Below are 21,815 nucleotides of genomic sequence, written 5' to 3'. Positions count from 1 at the left end.
ATATTATGGTAAAATTTTAGTGAGCAACTCTGTGTTGGATGTTAAGTAGACTTGTAACAGCAGAAATTAGTGCCCAATTTCACGTTCTTTTTTGCATTAGGTATGTCATAAAATTCTACGTTTATATGTCTTTTATAAACCTGCTGTTTTTCCCATGTTCCCTCCTCTTTCTTATTCCCTACAACTGTTTTTGTGTCAAAATGCCAAAACAAATACATCCCACATGAGTTTTGTGTCTTCCCAATTTTTTTATTTTGTTTTCAAAATGCAGCTGAAATACTGAGGACAGTGTTGAAACAGCAAGAGATAACTTACTGATGTTGTTTCTAGAACTTGATATTTTACAAACCTGAGAAGAAATAGTGAGAAAGAATAGATTTATGATTTGTTGAAAATCAGAGTTAATCTTTGTAATGGAAGCACTTAGTTACCCTTAGCTAAATAGTTTCAGTGATGCCTTCCTAGTTTCCTCTAAGCATCATTAAGAATTTATCTATTTAAAAGTTATAAAACAATGGGTTATTCTTGTTTGCTTTTGTATTGGAAGAGAAGGATTCAATTCATCCATTCTCCAGTGAATCATGTACGGTATGGAAGTTAGCTACTCTGAAGTACAAAATTAATCCGGTTGTTACACAAGATAACTGATACAATTAACTTTTTCATGGTGAAGACTCACAGCCATAAAGAACCAGATCAACCACTACAAGATTTCTCCTACAAGTCTTCCTGTAGTTCACTTTTTCAGCATCCATCAGTAATGTGTTTCTCATGGCAAAGGCCCCACCTGCTTGCTGATGCTTTTGTTCTTTAGCCCTCTCCTATGCCGCTTGCACCAAAAGCTGCATTAATCTGTGTGCTATCTCTTGCCAGACATAGTCAGACTTTCATGTAAGAGTCTGTGTTGCAGATCAGAACTTTCAGGAAATCTGTTACATTGTACTAAAAACTAAGAAAACTAGGAAAACTAGGAAAACTAAACATACTTTAATGCAAGTAAAAGTTTAAAATTCTTACTGGCTGTTTATTTCTCTATCATATAGTTCTCCATTATTATATAAATTAAAATAGAATATGTTGAATGTATGCTGCTTCAGTGGTTATGAAGTGCAAGGTGAAGAGATTTGGTAAATGCTTCTAAGTAACTCCACCATAACCATTCTTTACATACATAAGTAGCAAGGGTAGATCCAATACAGCACAGCACAGTGTTTCTTCCTGGTTATGACTGATATTTATGTTTAATAATGGCTTAATTGATTGTGTATGATAGATTAGGAAACGCGATTGATCTTTCAGTTATCTTAAAGAAAGCACCTGTTTAAATGTGTATTTTTTTGACTTCTATTGCTTTAGACACTTGTGGATTTTTATAAACAGGAATATGAACTGATTTTGTGTTTATGTTGCAGTAGCTGTTCTTAATAAACATTCTCAGGTTCCATTACTGTAGTAGACCTCAATAAAATAACAGGGGTTTATAAACCAGAATCTTTTTTCTGAAATGGAGCAGCAGTAGAGGTGCTGACCCTATGAGTGAGCAGGCTGCATACTGTTATTGCCACAGTTTGGATCTAATGATTGCTTTTTCCCACATATATTTAAAAGCGTGAATAGTTAAAAAGAAAAAAGCACTCACCAAGTAAAAGGGAAATAACACCTATGAATAAGTTGCTGTCTCAAAAAGGCATAATAGCAAAAAAAAAAAAAAAAAAAAAAAATGTCTTAATGAAGAGTGATTTGGCTTAATCAGTGTACTGTTACATCTTTGCCCATACTCTTTCCCGCTTATTGGGGACTTGGATTACTTCCTGGATAGAACTGTATTATATACAATTGGAGAGAAATCTATAATTGCAGTCTGTAACAGCTAACAATTCTTGTGCCTTGAACTATCACAGCAGTGATGTGCCATTATTATTCCTCAGATGTATCCTAGCATAGCTGAGAAATCCAGAAAACTATTTCACCATTTTTTGAGATCAGTAGCCCACGTTTTTGTTACAGGATGCTAAATCTGCTAGAATAATGATCTGATAGGATAATCTCAGCACTACTCTCTAGTTTTGTGATATGTGCGTGAGACTGATGGAGGTTGGATCATGTGAAGAGTGAAGAGTACCATTCTGCCCTGGTAAAAGGGAAAATGTGGTGCAGTCTGTTGGATCTGAATAAAACTACACAAAACTGGGAAATATTCGGATTCAGATACAAAGTAGCTGCATTCTTTATCAACAGATCCTTCCTTTTGATCATTTATTGGCATGCATTTCTGTAGATGAAGACTTAAAGGTTTTCTATATGAAGGAGAACTTGCCATTCATAAATACAGCTTTAATTTTATCTGGAAGTAAAAGCTGCAGCAAATGCTTGCGTGTGAGCTTTGTCCCCAGAGGAGCTGACAGCTAAGTAGCACTTCTGAGTGCTAGAGCTGCTCCCTGTGGGAGGCTGTGGTGTGCTGTGCAGGCCTTACCCTGGGCCATGCTGGAAGCACCAGCTTGGGTACACCCTGGCTTTGATGTAAGGATATTCTTTTATATGCTTTTATATTCAGTGTTCTTCACAGATGCAAACCAGATCAGATTGAATTCCTAGTGCTAGCTTTATTTTTCTTCTAGAGAGATTTTTTAAGTGGGAATGTATTTCTGCCTCTTCCAATTTTCGTGAGGTTTTGGTAAGCTACTGCAGATCAAAGTGAATTTCCCTCTCGGGCTCTGAAGCCTTCCTGATAAGGGAATAATCTTTGTGTTGGCTGAACTTCTGTCTTGGTGCCAGCTACACTAAAAATTACACTGCACTGAGAGAGTAATGCACAAACAGTTCTTCTAATACTTTGCAGATCTCTGTGCAGGATAATGGCTCTTAAAGGATGTTTCTTCTGTAAATGAGCCTTCAGTCCACAGACAGGATGGTTGTGTGGGTGCCCTGTGTGGGCTCTCCTGCTGTAGTTGACACGACACAGTGGGGAGCTCGGAGCCTGGAGCTCCTCTCCTTCCATACACACATATTGCAAAAAGCAGGGCCTGCTGTTAGTCCTGGGAGCTGTAGCTCTGTTGGGTGCCATCATGCACTGTATTAAACGTAATTTAAAGAGAACAATGTGCTTCTGTTGAGCCCAACAGTCTGGTATTCCAAAGAGTGATTGTGAAACCACTTTCTTCGTAGAGCTGCACAGCAAAGATTTGCAGGGGTTTGCAATTTCCAGTAACTATATATTTTCAAATGGAATTTTTGTTTTAAAGTGGAAACATATGTATTGCTTCTGGTATTGAAGATTTAAAATGCTAGCAATATATTCTTTAGTATATATTTATAACCACGTGCCTAATGCGTCGTGTAAAGCAGGATCATAGGTAGTTTCCTCTGAGATTCAGATGGTAATAGGTGTTTGTGAGGCTGCAAAGCTTTTCCCTCTAGTTCTGAACCCGAAGGGCTGCTTCCTGTCAGGTACATCCTCTAAAGACAGAAGTGATATATTTTAACAACCTCACTTTCATTTAAGCTTATGAAGAGCTCATAGGAACCCTGCTGTGTGCTACATTGTGTTAATAATGTCTCTGGGGAAACTAGCCATGCCCAAGGGAGGAATACTTTCAGCTATTGGGATTTTTTTGAAGTTTATCTCAGTAATGAGACGTTTAGTTACCTTTTTACCTTTATTGGTTTTCTGTTCCTGTTTCCTTATTCAATACACATTTTTCTGTCATATGTTAAGTACTTTGGCCCAGAAATACAGCTCACTCATATCAGATGGAATAGATGCACTTGTAAGGCTGGACCTGGTCTGAAATTTCATTTTATGTAGGCATGATATCTTTGGTGTCTTGAATGCTACAGATGATGAATTGGATTCAAGAAAATTTCATCTTTGCAAAAGTGATTGTTCTTTCTTGCTGGGGGTGAGAGGAAGGTGTTCTGTTTTCCTCCCATCTCTCTCTGCTTTCCTCACACTGATGATTTCATGATGCAAACACAATTTTTTTTTTAAACTGGGAACTTGGCTGCTGAGGTCTCTTCAATAACAACGTGTATATAGAACAGGGAGAGAGCAGTGTACTACATCTTGTATTGAATTTACATCTATTTCACATTATAATAATACATGAAATATTTCACTGCTTCTTAGCATCACTGAAATTAATTAAATAAATAAAAGGCTTATGTAGCTGTAATCTTTCTCTTTGAAGTCATTAGCACATATTCAGTATTTTAGGGTAATTGCCTGCAGGTTTTACAATGACATCACTTTTACGTGGCTCCTCTCTGGGCTATCTATGCTTTTGCCAAATTTAAAATGAATATAATTCTTAACTAGAATATGGTGAATTAATAAAGTGGACTTAAAAAAAAAAAAATCTTCTATTTATTCATGTGTTGTAAAGGGTTATGGATTTCTTAAGAGATTTTTGAAAAGATTTATTATTTTTAGCTTATTTTTAGCTTGGCTAAAATGCACTATATAGTTTACTATCAATGTATATGTATTTTTTTTCTCTTATAAGAGGGCACAAGGTTTCTTGACGATAATTCATATATCATGCACTCTATTAGCAATTCCATTAGAAGAGGGGAGAAGTAACCTCCATGTCATAAAACAGTCAGTAGAAAATGACAGACGCTTGCTGGGGGAGCTACCAGCTGGCAGCAAAAGGGAAAAAATGCGTGGGTATATGACTCTGTTGTTGACTTTCAAAGGATGGCTGGGCGCTGGATCAGCAGTCATAGAACATGGTGTGCCGTACTGGTTTTGGTGGCTTCCTTCTAACACAGGTGTCATCCTTTGCTTACGGGGAATTGTTCTCATTCAGCCTGCTAACTCTGAGCCAAACCCCCAGAGTTTGGCTCATTATCAGCTTGGTAGTATGAAATGTGAAGAGTAATTGGCTATCAGAAAAAGAAAACAAATTAAGACATGGTTCAGTGAAATGCAATGGCTTTGTGGTTTTCTTTGGAATTGGAATGTTTCTTCAGTATCTGCTGTATTTCGGTTGCTGAATGAGAAATGGTCTATAATTATAAAGAAGCATTGTTTCTTTTCCAGGCTCATCTGTCCCTCCATAGGGTGTTTACAGGCAATCCTTTAAAAAGATGTGCTGAGGCTCAGCCAGTGTAAATCAGTGCAGCTCTGGTTACTTACATATATGTCATTGCAGGCACCTTTCTTGTTGGCCCCATGCACCACAGAAACAAATTGTGCCTTGTAAAATCTCCTGTGCAGTTTGTGTCCGTATGTGTTAGAGAGCTGTAATTTCAAATATTTTGAGATTTTTTTTTTTTATTTTTTGGATTTTTTTTGGTTTTTGGATGCAGATGGCATTGAAAAAAAGTGCAGTGGTTTGCATATTACAAATTAGATTGCAGCCTCTTCTTAGCCGTAGTGTCATTCTGTTATCTTAAAACTTACTCTACAAGACAATATTGTGCTGTGCAAATGCACAGGACAATTAAAAGACCTGCTCTCTTATCGTGATTGTATCTCCTAGGGAAGATAAATGATCAAATATCAAGCATTTATATTGCCTTCTCTTTCCATTTCATACATAAAGGAGCAATGTTTAATAAACCAGGATCTTCTTTTCCTCATTTACTTATATCCAACTGCATATTGCATGCCAAAGCAGGTTTTCTGAAGATCATTTTGATTGCCAAAATTTTTGCTTACAATCAAAATTCAAAATCAAACATTGTTACTATTGAAAACATCTAAAAATTGTTGAGTGGCAATTTGAGATGATGTTTTTAGAAGGAGGTTATGAGAATATGGCTGATGTGTCCTATCTGCACATGTTCCCTAAAAGACTTCAAGACTAACTTTTCTTGCCCCCGTAGGGACTGGAAGAAATATGTATCTATTTTATCATTGTGTAGATATTATTTCAGGGAAACATCCTCTTTCACAGTTAGTAGAAGGTATGCATGTACATAAGAAGTGTACTTTGCAATACTGCAAATTAGCAATATGGCTAATTTGAATAAAGATGGACTTCAATACTTGTTCAAGTGTTTCCTGAATCAGTACCTTGGAGTATATTTTAATTTATTAAGATGCTGAACAGGTGTCACAAGATTGTAGTCAGTATAGTATAATGTATAATGTATACAATATAGTATAATGTAGACATTTATACGAGCCGCTGATTAACATCTTTATCTAAACTAAATTTGAATCTTCGGATAAGCTTACTGATGTATAGAGATTTCAGGTTTTCAAGGGCTATCATTAGTCTATTTAGTCCAGATCAGCTGCTTTCCTAATGTGTTAAATGGCTGTGGTTGAATAACCTAGGCATTAATTTGACCTACACAAAAAATACCTACATAATCTCACCTGAATTTTGAATATTATATATTAAAATACTATCAAATAGTATCTGTGTGTCCACTGTTGGTGTTGTCATTGCACAGAGAACAGAATTTCAGAACATATCTGAATTTTTTATTCTTGTTGTTCCTTTTTATTGTTGTCTTTTTATTAGAAGAGTAATCCATGGAAAATAAGATGCATTCATTTGAAACTGCCTGAGAAGTACTGTACAAATTAATAAGAGCGAAAAAGAAAGAAAAAATCTAAAAAAAAAAAAAAAAAGAGAGAGAGAAAAGAAATTCTGTTTCATAAGAAGATGTTGAAAACAAGAACTTTCATACAGGAGTCGAGAGTAGGAGAATTGTCTGACTAGGTTCTTAATGCAGTAGGTATTTTCAGGTGTTTGAGTGTGAAATAAATAGCTCCAGATAATGAAGCATTATGTTTCATTCTTGTTGCTTTGGCTCTTCCTTCACAGTATTCTGAGTTCTCTAGTTAAAATAACTCACAATAGCAAAATTGATTCTCTAGATGTCAGTTATAGAAATAAAAATGCCCAATTTTCACCATTTGTCTTTAGAGTGCATATATATGTACCACTGCATAGCAATATTTCTGGCAGTTGAGGTCTGTTTCTGAGTACATCAGAGAGAACTGTTAATATATATTGTATAGTGCAGACATAATGAGAACTACTCATTACTTTTTCTGGACACTACATGATCCAAACAGCTGTGGTGTAAACTCTAAGACCTTCTTACTGATGGAGCAGAGAAGTGCAATGTAAATTCTTAACAAAAAGAGTAGGCGCTCACGTAAATATGATGGCCCTCATAATAATTACATCTGGGGGAGAAATCAAGGAATTTTTTGAGGCACCTATTTATTATGCTGAAAGTTCTTGGTTAAGTTTCTGTATCTTTAGTTGGGTCAAAAAACAATGGACCATGTAAACTTTCACTTTACTTAAACTTTACTTGTCTTAAAGACGGACATGTTTTTAAAACAACTTGTTTAATTACTTTCATGATCATTAAAGATATCCTGTTCTTACTCTGACACATTTTTTATGTGTTTTGAGTTGCAGTCTTGTGTGAGAACAGTATCAACTTCTGTGGAAAGTGTCCCTCTGGCTCTCAGCTCCTGGCTTCTGGAGCAGGTTGCCCAGAACTGTTTAGTATTTCCAAGAATGGAGACTTCATAGTCTCTCTGGCAGCCTGTTATACTGTTCAAACGCTCTTAGAATAAAAAAGGATTTTTTTAATATTTAAGTGATATTTCTTGCATTTCAGTCTGTGCACGTTGTCTTCTGTTTTGTCACTAGATACCACTGATAACACTGTTTTCTTCACACACACCCCCCACCAGGTATTTATTTACCAGATTAGTATTGATACAGTCACCCAGAACTTTTTCTCTCCTCCAGCATGAACTGTCCCAGCTCCTTCTCATGTGTCAGATGCTCCAGGCCCTTAATCATCTTTGATGGACTTGCTCCACTAAGTCAGTGTCTTATGCTGGGCATTCAGCACTTTGGATGTGTCTCCCCAGTGCTGAGTAGAGAAGAGTCACTTCCCTGGAACTTTTAGTAATATATATATATATTTTTTAAGGCAGACCAACACACTCTTGGCCTTTGCTGCAAGGGCACACTACTGGCTCATTTTCAGCTTAGTGTCCACCCAGACTCCTTTGTCCATTTCTGCCAAACTGATCTCTAGCTGGTTGACCTGGACACTGTACAGAGGATGGAATTATTCTTCCTGAGGCCAGTCTCTTCTATCCATCTTACTATAAGTGTAAATTAATGTAATCTACACTCATGCAAAAAAATAAAATAAAATAAAATAAAAAATCCTATATTCCTAAGTAAGTAAGGTTTTGGTTTTTTTTGTTATGGCTTTGTGTAATTAGAAGGGTGTGATTTTTGTGGCTCCATTTATGTGCTGGCAGAAGACTTGATGATGATATGAATATGCCAGCACAAGAATATCTTTGCCCGTACTTAGTTCACAGCATTAGAAAATTAATGAGAGCTATAAATAAAAAATAATGACAATAAAAAGATTATAGTAAGTTATACCTAAATTCTGTATAGCTGTATTCACTGACTTTGCTAGTACCATTTCTAAACACGTCTTCTGTTATATTGGGGTGGGGAATTTCAGTCCACAGTCCCTCAACTCCTTTATCTTTCCATCTTGTGACCCACTTTTGCAGAATATCTGTGTATGGTTCTACGAGATCTGAGAGGTCACTGAGTCACGTCTTTTTTTGAAAGCATTTTAAGTGTCAGTTGCTTTTCTGAGAGTTGCCATTACCAGGAGAATAAATCAGCAGGCTTGCTTTAGACAAGATTTAAGTAGTTTAACTGGTAATATGGAGCTAAGTCCATCCTTTCTCACACATTTTCCTAACAATGCTTTCTGTTCTTGTTTATGAAAAGGTTCTGTTTACTGATAGGAAAGCTATTGTTCATCATCTCTTGCTCTTAGTATATTTGCTGTGTGGCTGAAAAGAGTCAAAGATCAGAGACAAGTAGTTCTAAGAAAAACTTTATAGCAGATGTGCTTTAACTTTGGTATTATACAATCATACTTAATAATGTTTCGTGGTAGGTTATTTCTGTTCAAGAAAGATTCAGGAAGAAACACAGGGATAGATAAATAGGTAATTTTATAAAAGGAAATGAGAAGAGCCGTATACAAAAATTATTTAATTGTATTGTGTCTCATGTTCATCATAGCACATATTTTATCTGTTATGTGTCCCCCCCACCCATATATCTAGAAGGTAATTGTTGTGCAGCAGCCGGTAACTGTGCTCCTCTCGTAAGAAGAATGAAAGGTTCATAAATTTTATATTTCTGAACTAACCCATCAGTGAAATCAGTGGGAATGCAGCCAGAGAATTTGTCAATCTTTTAGTTATCCCAAATTTCTCATCTTAGCATGCATACATAGAGCAGGTTGCCCGAGTTACTTCAAAAGAGGCCTCAATAATTTGAATACTTGACATCCTAGGCATTTTGGTCCAACATGCCTTGGTTTGATGACTAAGATATTTGGTGAATAACAGTTACATTGCACCAGTATCACTCTGTTTTCATGGAGAGAGATAGGTAGAGATGTGGTGATGTTGACCTCACTTGATCATTACTGCTTTATCAGCTGCTCAGCAGTTCCAGGCAGGGTAATAACTGTAGCCAGGGTAAATCCTCTTTTGTTTGTTGTGTTGTTTTATCCACACACTACACAATCATGTAAAGAATATTTATCTGGCCAATGAATGTAGCTGAAAACTCAGAATAGTGAAACATCTGTTTCTTCCTAGAATCATCACTTTTTTGAGCTTCATTTACCACTAACATTCAGCACAGCTGCCTACCACTTTTTCCTCATGTTATCTTTTTCTTGCCAGTATTTCCACATTTTTGTTGCTTCTGCAACCTTTCAACTACCCTAATGATAAAATCCTGCTGCTATTCTGTATTCCTTAAATAATTCAAGAGATCAACTGCACCTACACTGTTGAGAGGTTGATTTTTCTCTCTAACTTGTGTAGTTACCCTTGTTTCACTGATGTAACATCTTCGTTTCTGATAATGAAATGAGGTCTTTAAAACTTACCTATGAAGTGTTGTTTTTTCTTTGTAATAGTAGCATTGCTCACATTCAGTGTTTCTGTACAATCATTTTTCAGCCTTTTCTGTTGTCAACAATGTGGGTTGTTTTTTTTTTCCAAAAAAAAGTATGTGGTATGCAGGTGTTAAGCAGCTCTGATCTTTTAGGGATTTGTCTTCATTCATTCACACTTTGTCACCAGCAGTTTCAATACAACCTCCTAAATTCCTTTTGGAGCTGTCGGCAGTGTGTTCGACAAGTGCCCCCAGCTCTCTTTTGCAACCTTCTTACCTATCAGCAGAGAGGAAGGGCTGCCTTTCAGCAGCTTCAGGGAAGGAGTTCCCTTCTGCCCAAAACAGAGTCTACAAAGAGCAAAGGCTGCCAATGTGGATAGCTTGCACGTGGCTTGAAGCATATTCAAGAGGAGACAGTAGATGACTACACCCTAATCTTTCTTGCCTAGTGTTTTTGAAAGCTTGGAAGTTAAGGGGAAAGCAACTGAGTGAACGAATGTCAAAGAAAACAAATGGGTTCACTGAAACTGGGAGTGCAGCTGCCTCTTCCAGTTGAGCTACACCTGCTTCCACCTTCATTTAAATAACCAAAATGAGAAGTCCTAGGCCACCTGCCAACTGATTGTTAAAACTACAGCTGCTGAATAATCAATAAATTGCTAAATCTCACAGTTTTGAATTTTCAGGAAATTTGAGTTTCAAAATTGGGCATTCTTTCAAAGACCACTTCCTCTGTTTGCCCTCCTCCCACTTAAATTCTTCATCAAGCAAGTATAATCAAATTGGCATTTCAGAATCATAGAGTGTACTGTTTTTTTTCTTAAAATAAGTAACAGCATGATCTGACAACAGATCCATTGCTACTTTATGGCCAACAGACATATAATTAGCTAAAATCACCTTAATTTCAGCCACAAAGTGTTTGGTGATACTATGGATTCTTCTTCTCTTGATAGCTGAGAAAGTCTGCCAGCCTGGGAAATGGGTTTGCTTTTGACCCCCCACATTCCAGCTTTCTGTTCCTGGGGAGGAACACACGCATGGCTTCTCCTGAAAGCAGGCTGCAACGTGTGGCTAACCTGTGGCTTTGAGTGTTAAAAAACAGCAATGGTGTTCTGCCCCAACCACACATAAAATACCCCAGCTGCTTTTCTGACCTGGATATGTCCATCAAGATAGGGTGATATTTTTTCCCTTTTTTAGAATTTTCAATACAACTCGGAGGCTTCCATTTTTTTTGTTCTTCTTTCCTGTTCTGTTCCTATGAATCAGAAAGGTAGAACTCCGGTGTTTTTTTTGTTGTTGTTGTTTTGGTTTTTTTTAACCACTAAATATTACTATTTGGAATGAGTTCTGAATATACTAAGCATCATGCTGCAGTTTGTTATAGGAGGTGCACCTGAAACTGAATCACTTGAGGTGGTTTTTAATGGTAAGGTTAGACATTTTAAAAAGGTGATTTGAATTGAGAATTCTAATATGGTTCAGTGTAGGGAATCAGCAGGATATTTAGCCAGGAAAAGTGCACTTGTATCCACCACATGTACCCGACACAATCGGAGCTCATTATTAATGCACTCGCTGTTTCAGAAATATTGTAACACCTGGACCCGCACATTCTTCAAATGGCAGCATAACTAGCTGCCTTCTTTTGCTGCAGATTGAACAAATGGCTGCTTAAAAAAACCTTGACAGAATACCCACTGCTTCACTTGACTCCATGTGGCTGCATGAATCTATTCAGAATTGAGATTATTGCAAGATCAAGACCTTGACTGGCAAAATAAGAGCTGGATGATGTGATCTGATTCAAGTATCACACTGTTATGTGGTGCTAAGCACCAGGCTTAATATATAGGTCTTGGTGTAGGTTATCTTCCCAGAATTTTTAGAGAAAAAGAATTTTCTCTATATTACCATCCTATTCCAGACTGTGAGCTTGGCAGTTGTTAGCCCTGATGCGATATTCTATCTCACTGGGTACAGCAGCTTTCCTTTGCACTGCAAACGTATTTCTGTCATGTAATGAGCTTCCGTTGTGCCGTGTGTATGTTGTGGCTTGTGCATGAGGGATGACAGGTTCCAATGTAATGTCACAGTGAGATGCACTCATTCCTCGGATGTGCTGTGACTGGGCACCAAGCCAGGGAGGTAGGGTTTCCAGTACCCAAGAAGCACTGTGCTTTGCTGCTCAGAGATTTTGCTCTGGGAAAATGTAGATCAGTTTCTATGCAAACTAAACCATTAGGTCGGGTTGTGGTTCAGTGGTGACCCTGGTCAGGAACGGATCTGATCTTACACATGCTTATTTGTTCCAATCGTTTCAGTTACACATTGGTATACTGAAGACATTACATTTTATCTTGAATGTTTTCTTTGCTAATTTTATGATGATTCATAGGAATTTGCATAAGTTTGGTCTGCTATTTATTTAAATAAGCTTTCTGGCTTTAAGCACTCTAGACATCCTAACAAAATGGTGTGTCTTTACTCATGCCAGTAAGGTTGGGCACTGTGACGTTGCTGGGAAGGTGTGTGTGTATGTGAACTGAGCCAGCTTTGTGGTCTTCGAAAAGGGGCAGTGATACAAAAGCACCACTGCTCCTCTGATAAGCTGGTGTTTTGAAAAACTACAACAGCAGCAAAACCTCAGTAGCGCATACCTGGAATTCAAATGAACCAGCTGCTGAGGCAGCACAGCACAGCATGTGGAAGTACATTTCATAACAGCCTCCCACAGGCTTTTGGATATATTTTTTTTCTCTCCAGCTTAAAGAAAAAAATCAGTAAAAAATCTTGAAATAAATCTTTAAAGAGCATGTTTAGGAAGGGATTTTCTTTGGATGGGCTATTCCAAAGGCTTTACAACACAAACGGGACAGGAAATCTTGCCTGCAGAGTCTTTACCTTTCTGTATATAGTAAATCAGAGCAGATTTTGAAGGATGTGTAAACAAGCATACCTTGTGAGCTAGGGGTTCTTCTGATAGATTGTTACAGTACTCCTTTTCTTTGTGGTGAAGCAAACAATTCTACTCCCAAACAGTAAGGAAGATAGCTATTAGCACAGAAATAAGAAGCAGGTGCTTCTTTGCATATATTAACAGCAAGGTCGTCCTTAGTGAAGACTTTCCATCTCTGTTGTTGGTTTGCTTACAAGTGGTAGTGATAGAAGAGCAGTCTCTTCTTCTTGGAAGAAAGGAAGAAGGGAAGAGAAATCTGGTGAGGTCAGCAGTAGTCTTAGGCACGAATTTTCTTCCCAGCCCTTTCTTAATCCACGGTTTCAAGGTACGCAGAAGTTTTCAAATTCTTTTGTATTAAGACTCGGTCTCATCCTATTGAGCTGCTGTATAGATTCTGCAAAAGAGACACCATGGTTTAAGTTCAAGGACTTTTTATTCTGATGATTTGATTGTTTCCTGACTGAGGAAGATTCCTCAGCCTGGTGGCTGGGAAAACTGGAAGGACAGGACCTCAGCTCTGCTGCCTCAGTCCATTTGGGCCTGGGAGAGCCCTGACAAAGGAGACCTCTTTTCACTTTGGAGCTAAACAGAGTCTCCTTTTCTTATGTGCTGCAGTTTCAAATTGAATTCTTGCATGTTTTCTCTGGTTTGAGGAAAAGTACAGTCTCTGTCAGGAGTTCACCTTTTTCCCACCTCCTGCTGTTTATTTCAGATTCTCTCTGCAACACAGATCCATTTGTTTTCTCAATAAGTTTTTCAGATCTTGTTTTCTTAATGTTTTTAGTCTCATTCATGGGAATGTTTTATTATGAATCACTGTGTCAGAAACCAGTTTCTTCCACCATAATGAACCTTAATGAAGGCAGAGTGTTGTAACAAGATGTGCTGATTAGCTTTAGGAAGAGGATGCTGTAGTCCAGTACAAACTGTTTCACACTGACTTTTTTGTCTCATTGTGAAATTTAGAGGAAATGATTCTGGCTTTGATTTCTCTCTAATTTAAATTGGATTATGGACAGAATTATTTTCTAACAGTCATCTCATTGATAGAGCTATTTCTGTGGTTCAAAGTAAAATATTTATTTAGCAGATCCTTTCTGGAATAAACTAAACTGTCCCCTGGCCGAACGCTGACAGGCCAAACCTTGGCAGTGCATTTTTAAATGGGGGAGGTTTGCATTTTATCCTGTGCTGTCCATCTGCAGCAGGCTTGCTCTGCCTCAGTGCCTGCCCTGCCCCTGACACGGGGAGCAGGAATAGCCTGGCAGAGGAGCAGGGCTGGGAAGTCTCTGGTCCTTCTCCCGTCAGGTGGCAGAGGTGCCTCGCTGGCAGTGTCCCCCAGAAAGGTAGCTTCGGTTACATCAGGGATGAAGAGAGCTCTGAGTTTCTTTATTCGTGCTGCAAAAAGAGCAGAAGCAGTGTTGGGGTAAAACTAAATTTTTCATACATAAAGCTACTCAAATATTTTTTAAATGCACCAAGTAAGCTTGGGAAAATCATATACTGAATAAGTTTCCCAGATGTATACACAGACTGGGAGAAGAACTCCTTGAGAGTAGCCCTTCTAAGGAGGACTTTGGGGTTCCTGATAGATGAAGAACTTAGCATGAGCCAGCGGTGTGCACTTGCAGCCTAGAAGGCCAATGATATCCTATGCCTATGCATCAACAGAGTGGTGGTCAACAGAGGAGCGGGGAGAGGGAGGGGATTCTCCCCTCTGTTCTGACCTTGTGAGTCCCCATCTGGATTACATCTGGGCCTGGCAGCCCTGGCACAAGAAAGATGTGGAGTTTTTAGAGAGAGTGCAGAGGAGGACTGGGAGGATGCTCAGAGGGCTGGAGCAGCTCTCCTACAAAGACAGGCTGAGGGAGCTGGGCTTCTTCAGTCTGGAGAATGGAAGGCTCCTGATAGTGGCCTTCCAATATTTAAAAGGATCTTATAAGCAGGAGTGAAATCACCTTTTTACACAGGTAGATAGTCATGCGGCAAGGGGGAACATTTTTAAACAAAAGATGGGGAATTAGATTTTATATGAAGGGAACATTTTTCACTCAGAGGTTGCTGAGGCTCTGACACTGCTGCCCAGAGAGCAGTGGGTGTTCCATCCCTGGAGGTGCTCAGGGCAAGGTTGGATGAAGCCCTGGGCAGCTGAGATGGTGGAGGGCAACTCTGCCCATGCCAGGGAGATGGAACCAGATGATCTTCCAGGTCTTTTCCAACTCAAACTATTCTATGATTCTGCGATTCCTGTTAAGACTTTGTTGTATTTTGCTCCAGTGGGAAAAAGCTTCTCAATAACAGTTGGGTCTTCTACTGTTTCAGATGCCTCATTCTTGGTCTATGATGGAGCTAAAAGCACAAACATTTGTTGAATTTGATATTTTTTTAATTAATGTGTTTTGTTAAAATTCTGGGGGGTGGGGGTGTTGATATTAATTTTGTGTTTTGCTTCCCTCATCCATACTAGCACATTACCTAAATGTTTTTTTAAGCCAGCTTCATCGTAAATCACTCCTTATGTTCAAAGCAGCTGTTTTTATTAATTCCTTATAACGTAACAATGATATTCCACTTAATGCCTGAAGGAGCTGGCCATAGGTGCACGTGATTTGGTTCCTTTTTCACATTAGAGAATAAGCCTCAGTAATTTTTGTTTTTCATAAAACAGCATCAGTTCATTGTACAGGAGAAACAAGCTTATTAGTTTCTCTTGTTTTCTCTTAGTTTTCTTAGTTTTTTCTTAGTTTTCTCTTTCTATTTTTCTTGCTATAGCTGTTGTTTAGCAGGTGCTACTTAGAGCTCTTTTCATATTTATGTTTTATTCTGTTTGTTCTGTTATGACAAAACACTCACAAAATAACTTGCAAAAGAAATACTCCAATCAGCCTGATTTCTAAGCACTTTTTTTTCTTTTAAATTCTGGATTCTGACTTAGTGTCCTGAATGAATGCAGATTACATTAAATTTATTCTGCAACGTATTACATATGATGTTCCTTCCTTTTACCAGATATCATCACTTAAGGCTTTTTTTATGATTTTGGTAGTTTTAAAGGGACATAAGGGAGCAAAAAATACAACCTGCTTTCTACAAGAAAACAAGAATTTGAAAATCTAATTTTGTCAGTAGAGAATTATGGGATGTTGTTTATTAACATTTTCATTCTGAAGAGGAATCATATGAGAAACATTACATCGTATTCTGTATGTTTAATATGTTTGGCTGGTATTTTCTTTCTTACCTGTATGGGGATAATGGAGAGTTGCTTTAATGACAATTGGCTGAAAAAATACGGCAAGATTTGTAAGTATGAAAAATCATTTGTACCAAAATACAGGTTTCAAGCTCTGAAGAAGTGTTTTATGCATAGGAGGAGAGGCCTTTATTGCTTAGGCTCACTTCAGTTGCTTTAACTTTGATCTAATATGAAATTCCAGATTTGGGATTGTGTGTAATTTTTGCCATACATTTAAAGAAGAAAGACTTCAGAATTTTAAATCTCGATAACAGTGGTCCTTGAGAGGAAGGTACGTTTTTGTTTCTAGTAAATCCAAATAAACATTATTGTAATACTTGCTGATAGGCTTTTTCTGTAGAGAAAATATGTTTACTTTATTGTTCCAGTCGGATTCTTGGACTATTCAATGCCTTCTCTGAGTTAAAATATATTCATCCTCTAACAAAAGTGGAAGTGCATTACATAAACTGAGAGACATATTGTCCCTTAAGGAAACTGAACAGCTAAGCCCCCAAAGTGAAGAAAAGACCGTTACTAAGACTATTCCATTTCTGCCTCTGTCTTCCGGATATTAAACTTGACACTCAGCTGTCATCTGCTGTGCCCAGGAGAGACTAGAAGGGAGCGTAGCTGCAGTTGTCAGTCAGCAGACTGAGTCAGCATGCATAATACACAAATAGTTGCTGAATTTTGCTTAACCCATAAGCAAAATGTGAGCTGAAGGACAAAGTTCCTCCTTCAATCCTCACTACTCACTTTGCGCTCACTGACATTACCAGCTGGTACTGCAGGGCTTTGCTGATGGTAGAGGACGTGGTTAAGGTGTAGCTAACAGTGAACACTCAGTGAATGCAGTGAACAGTGAATGCAGGACTGGCTGGATCAGCTGGGCAAAGTCTTATCACCAGGAAAAAGAGATCATGTGAGTTTGTCTTTTTGCAAATGCAAGATTGCCCATTCAGAAGCCCTATGAGTGGTGGAGCATCATGGAATTTGCCCTGATTATCAAGAGCCAGATCTAAACAGCTAACTTACCTTTGTCCAACCAAAATGGAAAGGACGCCTGGTGTTTTGACTAAGTTGGAAGTTTGGGAGTTTCACTAGAAATGTGTAGTTTGGATGAATGTAGCAGATTTTTGTTGAAAAACAGAATGCCAGAGGCCTCTGTATCTCACTAAAAAGAAAGAGATTGATGATTTGGAAGTAACTCTACAATGCTTATTCTCTTATTCTCTTAGTAAGTTCAGTTCCTCAGACAGATCTCTCCTATGGTGCCTGACAGCCCAGGGCTCACACTAAATGCAGTAAGACTTACTCAGGGAATGAATAGGAAGACAATCTTGATGACCTTTGGAAAGAAAAATTAAAAGAAAAGAAAAAAAGAAAAAAAAAGAAAAAGAAAAAGAAAAAAAAAAAGAAAATAACATTTTTACAAACAGTTTGTAACTCATTCTAGTTTAAATTCTAAGGTCTTTTCATTAAAGAAAAAGTATGATTCACTGTCCTGGTATTTATTTTTTACTAAACTTTGTTCACCCAGTTGACCTAATAAGAAAAGACTTGAAAATTCAGCAAATTGCTTAGCCTAATTTCCATATTTTTTTCTGAGGAAAGGCATCTCATTTACATGCTGATCTTGTTTTTCATTCTGCTTTGTTGCTAGAAAACCCTGAATAATCCACTAGCTGCACATTTTTGTCTTGTTAAAATCCAGACCATTGCTTTTCTTGAATATCATTGTATTTAGCACTATTTCAAGAATATATGGCTTGATATATTCAAAAGTTGTACTAGAAATGAAAATACTTTTTTTTCTTTTTTTACTAATTGTGGCACTAGAGAAAGAGCTGGTGGGAAAGATGTGCACTACGGCTCATGTCACAAGAGAATCAGGTGACTTCATTGGACAAATAGTTAGCCGGAATGACCTTATTCCATGGATGTAACAGGGAATGCTTTCTAAGCAGAATGCAGGACTTCACAGCTAATTGTGTTGATAGATTGGCATAATGCTCACCATAAAATAATGATTCCCTTGCACACAAGGGAGCACGTTCGTGAGGTGAATTATGAGTCTTTGTAAAATAAGATGTAAAAAGCAAGCAACTTATTTCTTTTATCAAAAAGTTACAGAAATACAGTAGACCTTAATGCATTTGTGTTGCGTTTCCTGGGCAATCTGTCTATTTTATGCTTGTGTATGGATATCGGAACAGCAGGTTCTGTTTTCATAACTTTCCATGTATTGTTGCTGCCAAACCGTAACAGCATCAACTCACAGTGAGGGTATTTGGCCCTCAGTACCCTCATGCACTGGAAATCTGTTATTTTCATGTAAATAGATTTCTCACCATGCAAATTAGATCAGAATCTAATCTTGATTTTGAACATCAAATTTCAAATGACAAATTAAGGTCATTTTATCTTGTTTGTTAGGGAATAAATGAGTTCAGGGTGTTTTTTCATGTTGTAATTGTATGTATTGTGGAACAGCAAAGCCTCATGAGGGCATGGACTTTTCATTAGAGAAGCTATAACCCTCCTGGCCTGTGGCAAACACTAAATCCATTCCAAATTTGAGATTTGTAGGGGTTTCTTTTGTTTTGTGTAGGCAATTCAATTAAAAATAGGATATCAAAGAATACAAGTTGAATGTTTATCTCGCTGATATGCAGATTATGATTAGAAAAAATATGAGTTAGTCTTATTTTTTCCAAACAATTCCCAGTAATAAATAAAAGACTACTTCCATTCTTAAACAGGGGCTTGAATTATGCGACAGCAGTGCTTATTTTCTTGTTTCTGGAATCTGTGTGAAACTGAAAGGGAAGATGTTAGTACGTAGAAAAGACTGAACTCTTGGTGGCGTGTTTGGGATGAGAAGTGGTTGCCCACGCAAGAATGGTCACAGCTGTAAGGTCAGCCACAGAGTAACAGCATTAGGTGGATGTCCAGCAGACTGTCTCCTGTATCTTCCACAGTAGTTGCAAATCCTTCATGTAATCAGATTTACCTGCAGTGCCAGGGTGTTGACAGTGGTAGGGTCTGGACAAACACTCTTAACAGCTATGGGATGGTGTTCAGAAGTAAAACCAGATTGTTTGGCTCTGCTTTCCTTCTTCAGATTGGTCCCTTAACTCTCTTTTGCAAGCCAAAAACCAAGGAGATCATCCACTTTACTGTGATGTGAACTCTCATTTCTTTGCTTATAGCAGATGTCAAAACTCATCACTTTAAGTTGCCTGATACCCGCTCATCAAAATGGGATGGATTGCTGCATTACTTGCGCAAAGTGCTGCCTACAAATCTCTTTATAGTGACATACCTGTGAGCAGTGATTGTTTCATTTTATTAAAAACACAGTTGTTTCCCTGCTGCCTTCTCCTCCTTATTTGTTGATTGATAGTCACATATTGTGAATTTCTGCACTCTGCATGTTAATATGTGTATGGAATAAGGATGATCTTTCTGGTGTTTGTACAAAGAATTGAAATACAGGCTCTGGATCACTGCCTGAACTACCAGCTGCTCCTACCTGGAAATGGCAGGCATTTAGATGATAGAAAAACCTGGTTGTTTCTAAACTGCTGCTACCCTTGACAGAAGGTATCAATGTTGTAGGCAGTCTGAGTGCTGCCTTGCACAGTACTCATTTGTAGCTGGCTCTTAAACATTATAACAGCAGATGTGCTGGAATGTTATTAAAGGAATGGTTTGGAAAACTGGTGAAAAAGAAAAACTGTGAGTCACATAATATTCATTACAGAAGTCATCTTCCATCAAGCCCTCCGTTGTTGGGTCTACTGTTCTGTTGAAAATCAGAATAATTCATTTCCATAGCTCCAAGTTCTACCTTAAATTGTTCTGATCAGTATCCTACTGTAAGCTTCATATTTTGTTAGTGGATTTTAATATTCAGCTTGCAATGACTTAGCTGCCTATATCTCATCTAAAATAAGAGGAAATTGAAAATATGTATTTGAAAAGGTTTGACTAATTTTACTACATTCATAGCATTTTATGAGAGAATATTCCTCTCACTTGCAAGTGGGGCTGTAAAGTGCCGGCCCCATTTCTCAGTTTAAACAAGCAGACTGAAGCAGCTCTGTTTCTAATCCACGGGCTCCCTCTCCTGGTCTGGGTGCTGCTTGGCACCAGCTGTACATGTGCTTCTGTACCGGGGAGGTGAAAGTTACTTACAAAAGCAAATTGATTTAATCATGTAATAATGGGTCAGCGGTGTCTCTAACTTCTTTTATGTTTAATCATAGCACTGTTAGCAGTAGCACTCGAAGCATTTATAGCAATAATGAAGTGAGCTCTGGTGTTGTGATGATCTGGGTTGAAGGACAAAGTTTCAGATGCTGATTAGGTCTTGTTTCACAAATACTGACAGCAAGATTCTGCAAATAATATTAACAAATATAATTAGTGATTTGCATCTCCAAATAACTACATGAATGTATACTGTCTAATTGAAAGGAGACTGATGTCTCTGTTTCTCTGACACCCTGATGTTCCACTTTCAGTTTGCAATTTCTTGCAAACGGTCCAATTTAGATGTGTTTTCTTCTATTTGAGGCATTAATCATTGTGTAGAGTGTCTTTGCACTACTATTTTCATATTAGAAACAGGCAATACTGTAAATTGCCTAACAAACTTGGTGCCCTGAAGTCTTAAAACTCACCTTGTAGTTGTCTCTGCCTAAGAAGCCACTGCTTCTACTTCAAATTTTTAAGCCAACTTCTAAATAGCATGAAATATTTTTTTTGGCAGTTTTGAAGATTTTTTGTGTGTGTTTTCCACAGAATTTTTTAAACATTAACTTGTAAATACAAATAGTGTGTTTGTGATGCTCATTTTGTGCTGGAGTAAGTCACCGCACAGTGTCACAGTGACATAAGCTACACAGGATGAAAGATTTATTCAGAAGATCAGTGGTACAGGTAGGGGCAGGACTGGCAGAGAGGTTTTCTATGCTTATGACAATGCAAAATGAGCACAATACCAGTGTGAGATGCATTCACTTCACAAAATCAAGCCTTTATTCCGGGGCCTGAGCTTACAGCAAATACTGAAAACAGTCCCTAGGATTTTCATTGATGCTAGAAGCTGTATGAAAATTTGTAACAGGGAAGATCCCACAGGAGAACTTCCAAATTCTGCAATTCATTTAGAATCTCATTTTTAGAGCTGCTATTTCAGATGTTCCTCCCAGACACACTTAAAGCGAGCACTGTCACTTATGTATCATGAAGTAAAAACAATTGTGGAAGAATTAAATATAGCTGCTCTCTCAACTAATTTATCTTTTGTGCCAAAGACACCAGGAGTTGAACTTTTCATGTGGGCAAAGAATATAAGATGCAAGTGAGAAGTGTTAAGCTCTTTCCTGCTAACAGTTAGTCTGATTTGTGCTACAAGCTGAAGGGAATAGAAACAAAACACAATTTATGAGTCAATAATTTCTGTATTTTCTAAAATGTCACTTGTTCTAAGCTTACTACATCCATTTAAAATGACAGCTAATCTCAGCATGTTGCTATTCACACCATGTTCTTAGTCATCTGTTTTATCATCTGTATAAATCTTCTATCCTGACATCTGTTACTAAGTGTCTGTTCAGTTAAGTTTACAGGGTTTGAAATTATTTCCGAGGTCAAAAATTTAGCC

General features: G+C 37.8%; 1 protein-coding gene across 1 annotated transcript in view; it reads left to right on the top strand.

The window, feature by feature from the left end:
* The window catches only part of CDK14 (cyclin dependent kinase 14), a gene marked incomplete at both ends in the record, with an annotated part of 240,919 nt that overhangs the window by 181,024 nt on the left and 38,080 nt on the right, over window positions 1-21,815 (top strand). The window lies entirely within an intron of this gene.

The sequence above is a fragment of the Tetrao urogallus genome (assembly GCF_951394365.1).
Source record: "Tetrao urogallus genome assembly, chromosome: 7".
Taxonomy (NCBI): domain Eukaryota; kingdom Metazoa; phylum Chordata; class Aves; order Galliformes; family Phasianidae; genus Tetrao; species Tetrao urogallus.
Note: the sequence above shows the minus strand (reverse complement) of the source record. Positions and strands in the feature narration are given on the sequence as shown.